Here is a 14024-nt window from a genome sequence, read left to right as displayed (position 1 = left end):
GCAATTATGAAGATTTGACAAATCCATCTCAGATGCCTCAGGCTTTCATCGTTAGGGATTGTTGGCTCTGCAACTCCAAGTTTTTACTATGAGTGCATTACATCACGTTACAGTCATTTAGCAGATGCTCTTATCCAGAGCAATGTACAATAAAGTGCAAATCAGAACCAGGGACATTGAAGACCCTAGAGGAAAGTACAGTTCCAAGTCCTAGAGTGATCGCATAGATAAAAGTTGAACCCTTGAAGATTAAATCAACTTTCCAAGTAGCATACCAGGGTTGGCAGCTTGAATACCCTGAATACTAAACTAATTATACACAAGTGCAATTATAACCTATAGCATACACATGGTTATTATAGCAGTGAGGTAGGGAAGGAAAGGTGCAGCTTGAAGAGATGAGTTTTCAGTCTGCGCTTTAAAGTGGCCAAAGACTCTGCTGTTCTGACATCCACAGGAAGGTCATTCAACCACCGTGGGGCCAGAACAGACAGCAGTCGTGCAATCCATTAGTCCTATCATTAGCTTTATCTAGTTTAGTTTATCTAAACTTACATTCAATTCTGTCATGAAACCAAAAACGGCTTTGCATGTATGCAGTTAAATGGGTTAGAATTACATTCTATTTCAGTTGTATGTGTTTGCAAACCCAACAATAACACTGTCTATATCACAACAGCAATATCTACATCATTGATGGTGACACCACCACAAGCCACAGCTATTGTTTATAGAATAATCCATATCCTTCCGTTTAGGTTCTCATTTTAACCTATAAAGAACTTGACCTGCTACTTATTCCACCCTCTGTGCTAGTATTTCTGGAAACATTTCATAACTAAGTAATTGAATTACTGGGGCCAATTTCATTAGTACGGGTAATACTAACCTTCCTTTGCTTTGGCTATCTTTTACACCATTTCATTTCACAACTTGATAAGCAGTTTTTTGCATCAGAAAATTATATGGGTGTAATAAAAACTACTGCCATGAATAGGCATCTGTTACTGTGTAATAATTAATCTCTTGATGTAACACACGCACGCACAAACACGCGTACAGGCGAAGCCAATTGTCACACAGTGAAACAAGTGAGAAATCCACTTCTTCCTGTTCTCAGAAGTGACCCCTCAGCACAGGAAGCTCTTTGCAGCTGCGTTGTGTTGCCAACTGTGACACCAGAACTGAATGGCAGGATGTCCTGTTTGGAGTTCCTCTGTGTGTCTCTCTGAGACCTGACCGGGATGAGTCGGTTCAGTGACCACTGGAAGACTCCCTGCGGTCACGAACGGAGCTCTCCCATACCACACATCTCAAATGGGTCTCACTATCAGGTTATTGCGGAATTTGACTGCAGCAGCCCACTGATTTTGACCACCGGGCACTTAATTTGGCTTACTGCGGGCGTGGGCGCCGGTCATTGGTAAACTCGAGATGGATCGAGGAATGTCTGAGTTGCCATGGCATGACCTGCTGGGTTCTGAGGGGCGATGTTTCACTGAAAGCAGGGTGAAAGGTTCTTGTGAGAAATGGGGCTCTGGAAGCCGGGCCCCGGCAGGAAATGTGCGATACCCATCTGCAGGACATTCCTGTGTACGAAACCCCATAATCTCTGGGGATCTATTTTTACATGGCTGTCTGCCCTGGAGGAACCTCCCAGGCCACCACTAAAACATATTTCTTGAGACAGTGTAGGAATAGTGCGCTTACCGACTGGATTATTTTATGTTTTTACATCGTTTCTGCTTTTGCATGGTAGATTGATCCCTGGAACCATTGACCTTATTATCGTGCCTCTGTTGTTATTGAGAGGGTACCAGTAGTCCTGGTCACCCACGTTTATACACTTAGTGCTATCAGGCATTAGACAGAACCTGCTGTGCAGTTACATCTGGACTAAAAGCTGTCTGAAAGTGAATCGCTCTTTTCTCGCCCACAGCCTGAAGCAGCTGAGATTGTGCGCTCTATATTAGGGTCTTCACTCAGGCGGGGGTGAATGGGGGCGGTGTGAGAGGACTGAATCAGGTTCCTGTTTTCCTACTTCAGTCGAAAATCGACTGGGCTGCCAAGTTCCTGGCCTCTCTTGAATGTAGATCGAAAGGTTCATAGAATGTAGAACTGAAAATGATGACCATGAGCATCACTTCCTTCATGTATCCACAGTGGACTTTTTGATTTTTGTTCTACAATGCACAAACAATACTTTATTTGAGGCGTAATGCTTCTGCCTGTACAGGTTCATCTTGGTGTTTATTATACTCATCCAAGGACAACTTTACAATATACGCTTGTACCCCCTAAGCAGGTGTTGGCTCCACACTAGACAGTGAAGCACTCATGAGCTTTTCTGTACCCAGAACCACGTTTGATTTCACAAGACTTTCTCAGCATCTTTTCTGGTTCAGTGGTCTGGGGCTTAGAGTGTCTACCCCGACACCGGAAGGTTGTGGGTTTGTTCCCCAGCCAAAGTCTTTAAGAATGACACCCACTGTTTGTGTGTTTGGCACCCTGAACTAAAGAAGACAGACTGACATAATGGTCTTGTGATAAACTAGTCTCCTGGCCAGGGAGTGATGTTGTAAATCAGACTGATTTACACAGTATACCCATGAGCTAGGACTGGGTATGACTTACAATTACAAATATAACCACCACAGTGTCAGCAAACAATATATATATTTACTTTTTTACTATGAGGTAGACCAGCTATTTAATCAGCCAACGTGGACCTGCATGTGGTAGCAACTAAATGCATAAAAGCATGCAGACTGTTTTACAAATGTCAGAATGGGAAAGGTAGTGACTTTGACCGTGGAATGATTGTTGGTTTGAGTATCTCAAAAACTGCTGATCTACTGTGATTTTCAACCACAACAGTCTCTAGATTTTCCAGAGAATGGTGCAAAAAACAAAAAAACATCTAGTGGCATTGTTGTGGCATTGATGTAGGGTAGGTTATGACAGGATAAGGAAGGTGAGTTTAATCCCCCACCCCCCACATCCCCACCAAAACAAAAGAAAAAAGCTGAGCTGACCAATGGGACCATACCTGCAGTAATTGGCCAACGCTTCCCCTGAAGTGGTCTGAAGGATTGAGGTTGTTAAATTGTTGCTAAATTTGAGAAACAACCTCCCTGGTGCTAATGTTGATTTGTCTGTGACCTCTGTCACACTTGGCGGTCTAGTGGTCATCTACCCCCTGTAGGGTATAATTTTCCTCATACTTCAGTGTGTCATGCACATTTTCTGTACCTTGTCACTTCCATCAATAACTTTCTCCTCATGGCCAAGCTCGTTTTTCTTGTCTTTGTACATTGTTTTGCCTTTTGATAAAAGCTAAATTGACATAATCCCTGACTTGTTTCATGTCATGGTTTTTGCACTGATGATAAAACTTCAGCCTTTTAGCATATTGCACTCCAAACCAAGCAGCCCAGGTGACCGAGAATTGCCACATACTGTAATTTAATGTACTGTCTGTTAACTGCGTTTGAACTTGTGCAGGGCTGAAATACAACATCAACAGGGCTCTGTTGCTCCAAACCTCACAGGAATGTGTGGTAAGTTAAAAGGAAACCATTTCCAAAGTAGAAAGGAAAAACATGTATAATTAATCACAAGCTGCAAAGGTTCCAAATCATATTCCACCAACAGAACTTATTTTCCATAAAGCCTGGGAATATGTTGTTTCTTCATTTTTCATGTGGCTAAGTAGAGGCAGTTCTCAGATCACTTCAACTTGCTGTCAGTCATATCTTCTGGCCACCATGACAGCCAGAACTGTGGAAGGAAAAGCTGGCTCAGCATTGGCTCCAAACACTACTCGGCTTCCTCTGCAAAAATGGAATGTACTGTAGATTTTCACTTGTACAAAATGTCAGTGATGCAAAGAGAGCTAGTTGCTCTTAGAGATTGTTCAAAGATGCATTAAGCTAAACTGGGGCAAGTCTAATTGAGGGAATCAGCTCATTTTGCAGCATCTCACCTGGCCTCCATTGATCCTCAGCCTTTCATCACCCTATCAAATGAGCAGCCACAGTAACTGAAAATGTCCATTCCAGAGTTCACCATTGCCTCTGTAAATAATGTTCACATAAAGAATGGGTTAAGAATCAAGAATAAATGCAATACATGCAATGTATTCAGTGCCATAATAGAGAAGCTGTAGGTCTCATTATTAGTGTTTGTATCTGTAGTTCTGTTTGAATCTTGAAACAGCTTTTCAAGATGTCTTTTGTATCATAAGTAAGGATAGGGGTTTGCCAGAAAATATTGGATTGGCTAAAGTCACAAAGCAGTCATGGCAAAGTTGTTTAAAATCATGGAAAGCTGACAAAAAGCGGCAGAAATCACAGACTGTTTAAAAAAACATGAATTTGTGAAATGAATTAATAGATCTCATGTGCAGCAGTGGGAAATGATTGAAACAACATTACTACAGTGCTTGAAGTTTCAAAAAATCAGCAGCCAATGGGTCCATTTTTGTTTTGGTACAACATGTAGTACTGTGTGAGATCTGAGTGCTTGATGGAACCCCTATTGTCACTGACAACATTACTGTAACAGGATGAGCACTCAGCATCAACACTGTTGACAGGGGCCATCATACATTTTCTTATTTGCCACTTCTTATTCAAAATACACAATTAAACGAAAACAATCACCACCTAGCATCCAACCAGAATGGAGTATTCACCCAGACGGTGGTATAAAACTTCATAATGAACTTGTGAAGGAGAAAATTTAGGGAACGTCTGTGCTTTCAACTGCATCGGGCCTGCCTGCAATTGAACAGCAAAGAAAGGTCCGTTCTCAGACCTAGAGTATTACATTACATTACAGGCATTTGGCAGATGCTCTTATCCAGAGCGACGTACAGTTGATTAGACTAAGCAGGAGACAATCCTCTCCTGGAGCAATGCAGGGTTAAGGGCCTTGCTCAAGGACCCAACGGCTGTGCGGATCTTATTGTGGCTACACCAGGATTAGAACCACTGACCTTGCGTGTCCCAGTCATTTACCTTAACCACTACGCTACAGGCCGCCCTAGTATTGCTTTCAAAATAACATTTCTCACAGCGTTCACAACCAAACTTGAAGGGCTGCAGTCAATGATTGCTGAAGTACACGAGCGCATGAGTGTATATCCCTGGGTTGACAGCTGAGAGTATGAATGATGCCATTTTCATTACTGGCACACACTGTACATTAGAGTGTGCACTCTGGCAGTGGAGTGCTTTAACAAGTGTCCGGGAGTCACGCTGCGAGTCGAGGACGTTTGTGATTGCATCTAAAGATGCCCAAATCACAGATATCGTGCAAATAAGTGGTTGAATGGATTATAACCTTACTGAGAGGGACGGTCTGGAAGCCGGAGAGCCAGTCTCAGTGATTTCGGCTCTGTCATTACAGATGCTTCGAGGGGCCACAGATGAGATGGCGCTGACAGAGTAATGAAAGGTGCCAAAATGTGATTCATCCTCTGGCCGTGGCACTGCATCCTGGGAAGGGCTGGTGTCAAACACTGCCAGCACGCTTTACAGACACCCCGCAATCTAAGAGAGGGCACACTACTGCATATGCATGCTTTTGCATTACCGCTTTATTTATATGTATATACTATGCTGGTTTCTGTTTGTGTGATTGTGGGCATAACCTTTAGTGTATAAATTTGAAATACTACTCAAATACTACTTGAAATGATACTCTTTTTTTATTGCACAAATTGCCAATCTTAATTGTACATCATTAACAAAAAGAACCACAAACTACATTTTATTCCCTTGGCTAATTTCTACTTGAGTGTTTTGTAGTCCAGCCAAGTGCCATCTCTAGTGGTGTACATAATACTTAGATGCATTATGGGCTGTTATTGCAATGTATGATACTGTTGCCGGCAGCATGATGGTTCTGTTAAACAAATGAATCTAAGGGGAGCAATCTAATGTCAAGCTGATGTGACTGAGTCTGCTCTTTCCTCCGAATAATGCTGGCGTCACTCTCCAGCTCTCATGCTTTGAACAGAGCCACAGTTGATGGAGGGCAACGCCTCGTCTTTTAGGACTTTGGTCATAATCTTCTGCCTTCTAGGTCAGATCGTTTTGTATGATACAGTATGTGCAGTGAAAAAACAAATCTCTGCGGTACAACCAAAAGCAAACAACATAATTGTTGCATTGAATGAATTTGTGAATACATGGCTGTGTGCGTAAACAATCATTCATATAGCAATGTTCTTTTTATTTGAATTCAAAGGGAGTCTGGTTTCAAAAGCTAACAATGTTTCTAAAGACGTGAGCAGTATAGTCATGAATACAAGCAAGTAAACACCATTTACGGATGCTTTTTATTACTGGATTAGGTTTGTTTTCATCATTGTCCCTTTCGAATCTTTAGAACATTCTGGCAACAATTATGCGGCAATGGGACTGGGGGGGTGATTTTCTGATTGGAGCAAGCATTCATACAAGTGCAACTTGGTGAATGTGTGAGTTCACATGAGATCGAAAGAGCATGTAAATGGTCTGAAACTATAACGGAGCCTGGGAACATGCTCCAACGTGCTATTGATAACAAGGTTGGTTCTAATATCCAAAATGAATACAACAAATGCAGTAAAGTTGGCCATTCACATTAACCAGAAAAAGTACATGTCTGATCTCATCGTACTGTTCAATAAGATGGTGAATGAAAAACAGGTTGACAGGTGTATCTCAAAGACATACTATACCGTAGCAAAATTAACTGGTTTGCAAATCACAAACGTGCTTCATCTTCTGAGAGCAGTTCATGCAAGATGGTGGAACCAAATCCAAAAATGATCCAGACAAGAGGACCATCACCTCTGCAGACTGATACTTATTTTTTATTTTCCCACCTGATTTTTACATCTATACCACTGGGCATGGGCTACAATATTGTGCATGGAATGCATGGCTTTGTTCTAAATTATAAAATTATACGTGATTATACTGCCCAGCTATAAAAGCTTACGCAGCTCTAGCTTTTGATGCAGCTGGTAGCTCGTTGACCAGCTCAGACCAGCTCCCAGCTCAACATGGTTCAGCTGGTTGATCAGTTCAGACCAGCTCCGAGCTTGATATGGTTTGACCATCTGAAGCTATTTTAAACAGCTGGTTGACCAGCTATCACCTCAGACAAGCTACCAGAACTAGTTGGTTGACCAACTCATACCCACCTTTACCAGCTTTATGACCAGCTTGACAAGCTCAATTTTCATCGCTGAATTTTATTTTACAGCAGTGTGTACATAAACTTGTTAACTTTTTGGTTCCATTTGAATTAACAACATGCAGTTTTAGTTGCATTTATTTGCACTGCATGAGACGGGTGCATTTGGACCCAAAATGCACGACTCAGAAACAATGGTGTAGTAAAGTCCTGTCAGGGCTTTATTCAGGGAATATCCAGAGAGCGTAGTCCAAAACAAGCAACGTAAAATCCAGCCAAAAAACCAAAGCGCAGTACCGAGGGAGAAGGCAGTCTCGTAATCGGTACACCATGCAAGAAGTCCAGTAGCCAGGAAAGCTGTCAGCGGGGCAGAAGTACAGGCGGGCGGTAGGCAGGTTCAGGGTCGATGACGGCGCAAGAGTCAAGACCGACCAAGTCTGCTCCGCGGGGCAAAAGTACAAAAACATCAGGCAAAGTAGCAGTACAGGCAGGCAATGGTCAACAAAACAGAAGTCAATAATCTTTGGTCAATAAACAGGCTTGGATCGTAACGGGTAGACAATGGCTTGACAAAACCACTCAAACGGTGCACTGACGAACAGGGGGGCAACAATTTCACAAAGACATGACGTGAATCTGAGCTTTATATGCAGGTGTAGACAGGTGTAGACAATTAGCTTGAGAACAGCATGAGAATGGAAATCAGGTGTGGAGGATTGACAAGTTAACAAGGTAATTAGTAATCGTTAGTAATAAACCTATCCTGCCCTAGCGTTAGTAAATTAGTAAATGACATGCACAAGAAACGTAAGGTAACATGAACACATGGTTAGAATGTTAGTATTACCGAATCCTGATCTATCGTTAGTAGATTAGTAAGAAGACAAGGGAAATTGAAACAATTACGGTGTGAGTGACAGAAAGGGAGAGAGAGAAAGCAGGAATGCAAGATTTGCAGAAAGACACAAAAAAGTGTATGCTAATCAATGAACAGTACAACATAACATGAAACATAAATTGTGACATAACAAGTTTGCAAAACTATGACAATGAACTATATTACGTGACATGACAAAACTAACATAATACGTGACATGACAATAACATAACCAAGACAATAACTGAACATAAAACATGAAATGTGACACTGCAGTTATTTTCATAAACTGAAAAAATTATATTAGATATTTTTATACATACACATTGAACAAAAAATGGCTGCTATACATTCTTAGCTTTCAGGTTGAGATGCTGGTGCTGGTTTTGAGCTTTGGTGGAGTTTTCGGATCTTATTGTGGCTACACCAGGATTAGAACCACCGACCTTGTGTGTCCCAGTCATTTACCTTAATCACTACGCTACAGGCAGCCCAGTGCTGTCATCAGAATGTCCACAGGGAACATTTTAGGGCTGGTGTGTGTGTTAATGCTGACTTTGTGTGTGTGTTAATGCTGACTTTGGCCCATGTGTCTTTTTCTGCGTAACTTCCATTGGTGCCGATGTGAAAGTTTGCTGTGCCCCGTGCTATCTGGTGGACAGCCTCCACATACAATCATGGTAACGGAACAACAAAACATTTGAAAAGCCGTTTTATAAAAGCAATAGACAAATATTTTCTCTTTTTCCATGACCAATCTGAAACAAAGCTTTGGTCAACAAAGCAACTATTTCACTTCTTCTTCCTTGCCCAGAAAATCACGGCTTAATTAGGCGACAAATGAAATGGTTTCTATGGCAGTTCACACTGGGGATGGAGATTGCAGCCAACAGGCCTTATCTCTGTAGCCCAGATTTCACTGCCAGAAGGCCGGGGACATTAAATTTGCATCTCTCTTTCTCCGGGGCCATCGCAAAATGACCAGAGGAGCAGCTCATTGTGACAAGCGTCATATAGAAACCTCTTGTAGTGTCAACAGTTTTCAATTTCCTATGTAGATAGATGCTGAAAAATAAAATACATTGATACATTGAATGCAGAGAATGACACACCAACAGACCAAAGCATATGTTTTCCCATGTGACTGACTCCCTTCAGACTTCATCACAGACTGTAAAACCACAATACAGCTTGTGATCTCAACTCTCCTGGCTATCCAGGGGGAACGTTCAACATGAACATCAAAGTGTTGTGTTTAGGTTTTTAATCATTTGTGAGGGGCCTTTTGTGCATGTTTCCATAAAGACTCAGGCACCGTTCTATGCAGGGGATTGCAGTGATTCACCGACATGATGCAAAGCTCCATTTGCCTTCAAACTGCTGAGCTTGTGACTTCATAAAATGTGGGAAAGCGTTTTGTTACTTTTTTAGTGCCTCTGAATATGCATATTTGCCATAGAGCCCATTAATATTTCAGTGTGATTCTATATTTTATGTATAAGGAGCCCTGGCACATAGCAAACAATGGATGCCTTGCCATAATCTGGCTCATATTTCAAGGCTTTCTTTCCCTAAAGCTGCTTATCCCGATCCATATGCCCCAGTCTGCTGGGAGCGCAGTGTGTTGACATAACAACTATTCCAAATAAATTCCTGCGCTGTGAAAACAAACGCCAGGTATCGGAGCACCACGGATGCCACGGCAAGAGAATGCAGCCGATACTTGTTGATTCTGCCAGATTTCATCTGGGGGGAAGAAGAAGGGGAGTAATTAAAATGTTTTACATAAAACCCATCGCGCGCAGTCCGAGCTGTGTGGCTCATGTAGAGCAATTGGAGCATTGCTAGATTAGCATTGTAGCTGGAGCGGAAACCGCAGGGCTGTCGCACGCAGCCCCAAGCGGGCGTGAGGGGCCTACGTGCCGTGGGACAATGTGAGCGGCGCTATCCCGCCATTTGGACCCCGGTTCCAGCGCTCCGCTGGCCTCCTACGAGCTCCTTTCCTGACTTTGAGTAACGTAAGCGGGCGTCTCTTCTTTCACTGTTTGCATAACATTTTCATTCACTTCAACTGTAGCCAAGTTTGTAATGAAAAAAAGGACTTTGGATTCAGTTCACCGCTCCACGTCAACGGCAAAACAGTCGCCACACCCCATGGGAACAGAGGAAGCACCAAACTTTTCTTTGTCTCCAAATAATGATGAACGAATTAACTTCCCCTACAGATATGCGACAGGTTGGTGTAACTGACTCTGCGGCGGGGTAACGTGGGTGGGAGAAGGGGGCACCTGAACGTAGCTTAGCACGCAGGATTATGACAAGTCAGCGCAATGCAGTCAGAACGATTAAAGAGCTTTTCTCCTTCCTGGACTTTCTTTGTCTTTTTTGTTTTGCAAAACCGTTTTTACTTCTTTTGACCCACTCAATGAAATTTTTTGCGAAATTACCTTGGGGCATGCAGCACAGTATCATTAGGCATCTAGTTCAGCTTAAATAGGTGTGCAAGAGAAAAGTACTGAAAAAGCATAACTTACACAATACGTCGGTTCTTATGGGAATGCAGCAAAATGCTCAGGTTTGTAATTTAAAGGGGCAAACAAGCTTGCACCTGTTGGGGCTAAGCTCATTGATTTCCTAACACAAGTGATGTTTCTGCTGTTTAGAGAGAAGATGGAGCTGACTGTGTTTGGCCGAAAGAGTCAAAATGAAGTGCTACTGTCCTGCACTGAAAATAAGTCCAGTGAATACAGCAGATTGGTTGATTTCAGTTGTTAGCTTAACATTGTGAGTGTGTGTGTGTGTGTGTGTGCGTGTGGCAGAGAGAGGGAGAATGAGCATTTTTTTCTCCTGTTGCTTTGCTCTTCACGGTTTGCTTTGCCTTACTGATAGCGAGGGGCAGGAAAATGAGGTAGAAAGTTATGTGAAGCAACAGTAACCCTGAAGCCATGTTCAGTGTTTTGGAACAGCCACAAGCACGCAAAGTCCCCTCAGATTCTTACCAATGTGAATGTATAATTCAGGAAAGCAATATGAAGGAAAATGAGCAACAGACTTCTTAGCTTTAAACTTTATTACTTTCTATCCTTTACTATTTATAGAAGATGTCATCTTCAAAGAATGTTCTGTGGATGTCATTTCAGCAATATCCTCATTTAGATCTTATTACCTGCCACTCTGTTTGAGATTGGCGGATACTTAATACTTTTTTTCAAAATAAAGTCCACTTTGGAACAAAGCAGAATATTATTTGGATTTTTATGAAGCAAATAGGAAATAAAAAGAAAACTATGTCGCCAGGCAGTCAGTACAGTATATTGGTAGCACACTGTCATTCTAGTGCCCTCCAGTCTGTGGGCTGTAGTAGGCTAGAATCATGTGTATTGAAGCTCAACTTGCATAAATCTGTTAACATCCACATACAGTATAAAGGTTACCTTTACCTTTATCTGCTTTCATTTACACTTAATCATTTACAATAATTTTGCAGGTTTGAAATCTGAGCAGAGATTGCTGTACACGTATCCTGTAAGTGTTGGGGTCAAAGGTCATTTGCTCGATTGCAGTATGCTTGCTGAGAGAGCGTTTTGATTTCTAGTAGCTTGGCCATAAAGTGGTCACCTGTTGGCTTAGAGGAAAGCCATTTCCATAAAATGCTCAATAATACGCCCAACTTTGAATGTTTTACTAGGATTTTCTTTCACTTTGTTTCACTATGAAGTTCTTCCATTTACCACAAAGAGCTGTGCTGCTCAAGCCAAGCGCTAGCATGCTTCTCAGATGGTGCAATGGAATCTGGACGTCGTATGTCACGTTTTTTTTATGCACAAATGAAACGGGGGGAAGCAGGTTCAGTTGCATTTGCTTCAGTTTGTGCAGGCACTGACATCAAACAGCAAGCTAGGGAAAGTTTATTATCTCACACAGCATATTCCCCTCCTAACTTTTCCGTCCATCGTACAGTAACCGCCGCGCTCCGAAATACAAGCCAAGGGTAAAATGAAGTTCATGGGTTTTTATTACCGCTGCACACAAGTCGGAGTCTCCTGCCTGCTCGGAGCTTTACTTGGCAATGGCTGTCCCCTGTTTTTCCAATTTGGCAAATTCCATGTAGACGTGGCTCTTCAAACGCATGACATAGGCAGATTTGTAAACGCTTGACTCGCCTGTATCGGAGCCTGCTTCGCACTGCAGGCTGCTTTTAAGGAAAGTCAGCTTGCGGAAATGCTTAGCTGATTGAATTTAACTGCATAATGTCCTAATATCTTTCAGTGTCTTATAAAGCTGCAGTATTGGGTTGAGAAGTCACTTTGTTCATGGGGCAAAAGCGAAAAATAATCCACCAAAAAAAGCTTAGTTGGTTCCTGGTTTACATCATTGTATGCAAATGAATGGAAAACCCCCGTCAGACCAAAGGGCACCACTTCAGTATGATATGTTTGGCTTTGTGTTATATTACAAAGGCAGTCAGATTGGTTAGGCCACCATAAGTGACACGTGGAAAACAAAGCAAACCAAACGAGTTAGAGGTCTGGGTCTTGAAGACAATCAAATACATACAAAAAAAAAAGAGACTGGTAAACAAGTCTTGTGTCAGATTTAAACAAAATTAGAAATTAGTCTTGCCCGTTCATAAGCCATGCTGATTTTGTTTCCTTCCCCTTGGAGATTTTGTTGATTCACGTCAATGCGGTTACGCTCGGTTCCCCGTAACTGTGTGGGGGAGCCGTGTGCATGTCTGATTGTTTGGCACAGTGAATGCCTTTGTGCCAGAAACACAGCTGTGGCATTCAAAGTGGACGCCACGGCAGTCCTGTGATCTGCGAGGTAGGCACTCGCTGCCCCCCTCTCTGTCCACCCCCGCAACATAAATTCCTGAGCCCTGCGAGAGACAGGCAGGCGGGAGCTTTGACTGCACTCCCTGTGAAGAAAGAGAACGAGGTGAAACGGGGGCCGTATCTGTCTTGCACGGCCCATGTAGAGGACTCGCTCGACTGCCCTACCCTGGAAAGTAAAGTGTTCACCTGATCACCCACTGGGAGAAAGGGCAAGCCTAGCAGTGCTCAGGTATTCACGGTACTCCACAATCATGTGCACAACGTGCGCTTTCTAACAATGATTATGGCTTTTGAAACGCCCCAAAACAAACCTATATAAGTTGTTATTCATAAGAAACAATAGATAAAGCAGAAAAGCTGCAAAACAAGTATGAGGAAATATCATTTATGAGTCAGGTGAGGTCTTGTCTGGCTTTAGCACAGATCCTAGGACACTGGAAATGCAAGTCTTCTCACCACTACTTCCACAATAATAGCTTTGTCTCTGACAAGGGAGTCGGAACCAGGAGATCAAGAGGAGGCCATTTCTGTGGTCCATGTCTGGTTAGCCAAGCCATTAATCACATAGAGAGGACAATCAATTATTGCCTCTTTAAAGTGTCTCCTAAGGAAATGAACGATGACAAAGTTGTCTTCCAGAATGCAAAAGCATGAAAATATGGGATGGCATACTTTCCTAATTCTCAGTACTTTTGTCATTTCACACACAACCTTAGCCAGGAGCAAACTTTGTACTGGAATTTAATTTTAAAAAAATTCAGAGTGCTAAGGATTATTGTGCCGGCAGTTGATTTATCTTATGTCATTTTAAAGGTCGGATATTGTGGAAAATTACATTTCCCTTACAATGTGGATTCAAAAGGAGTTGAAGGTGCCATAAAAACACTAGTATCAAGGTATCAAAATGCATAGTCCCCTCATTTGCATATCTGTGTGTGCTCATTTGCATTTCTCCGCCTTCAGCATGGCCCACCTTGTAGCCACAAGAAATCCAAGCACTCGGCACAGACGGCGTTCAGATCAATGGAGCTAGAAAAGAGGTTAATTGATATTAATTAGCCTTAAAGAAACAGTCACTAAAACAGCCGTTTCTTGGCAAAGCTCATGAGAGGCACTGGAGA

This window comes from Conger conger, chromosome 5 (assembly GCF_963514075.1).
Source record: "Conger conger chromosome 5, fConCon1.1, whole genome shotgun sequence".
NCBI classification, from domain to species: Eukaryota; Metazoa; Chordata; class Actinopteri; order Anguilliformes; family Congridae; genus Conger; species Conger conger.
This window is presented reverse-complemented; position numbering follows the sequence as displayed.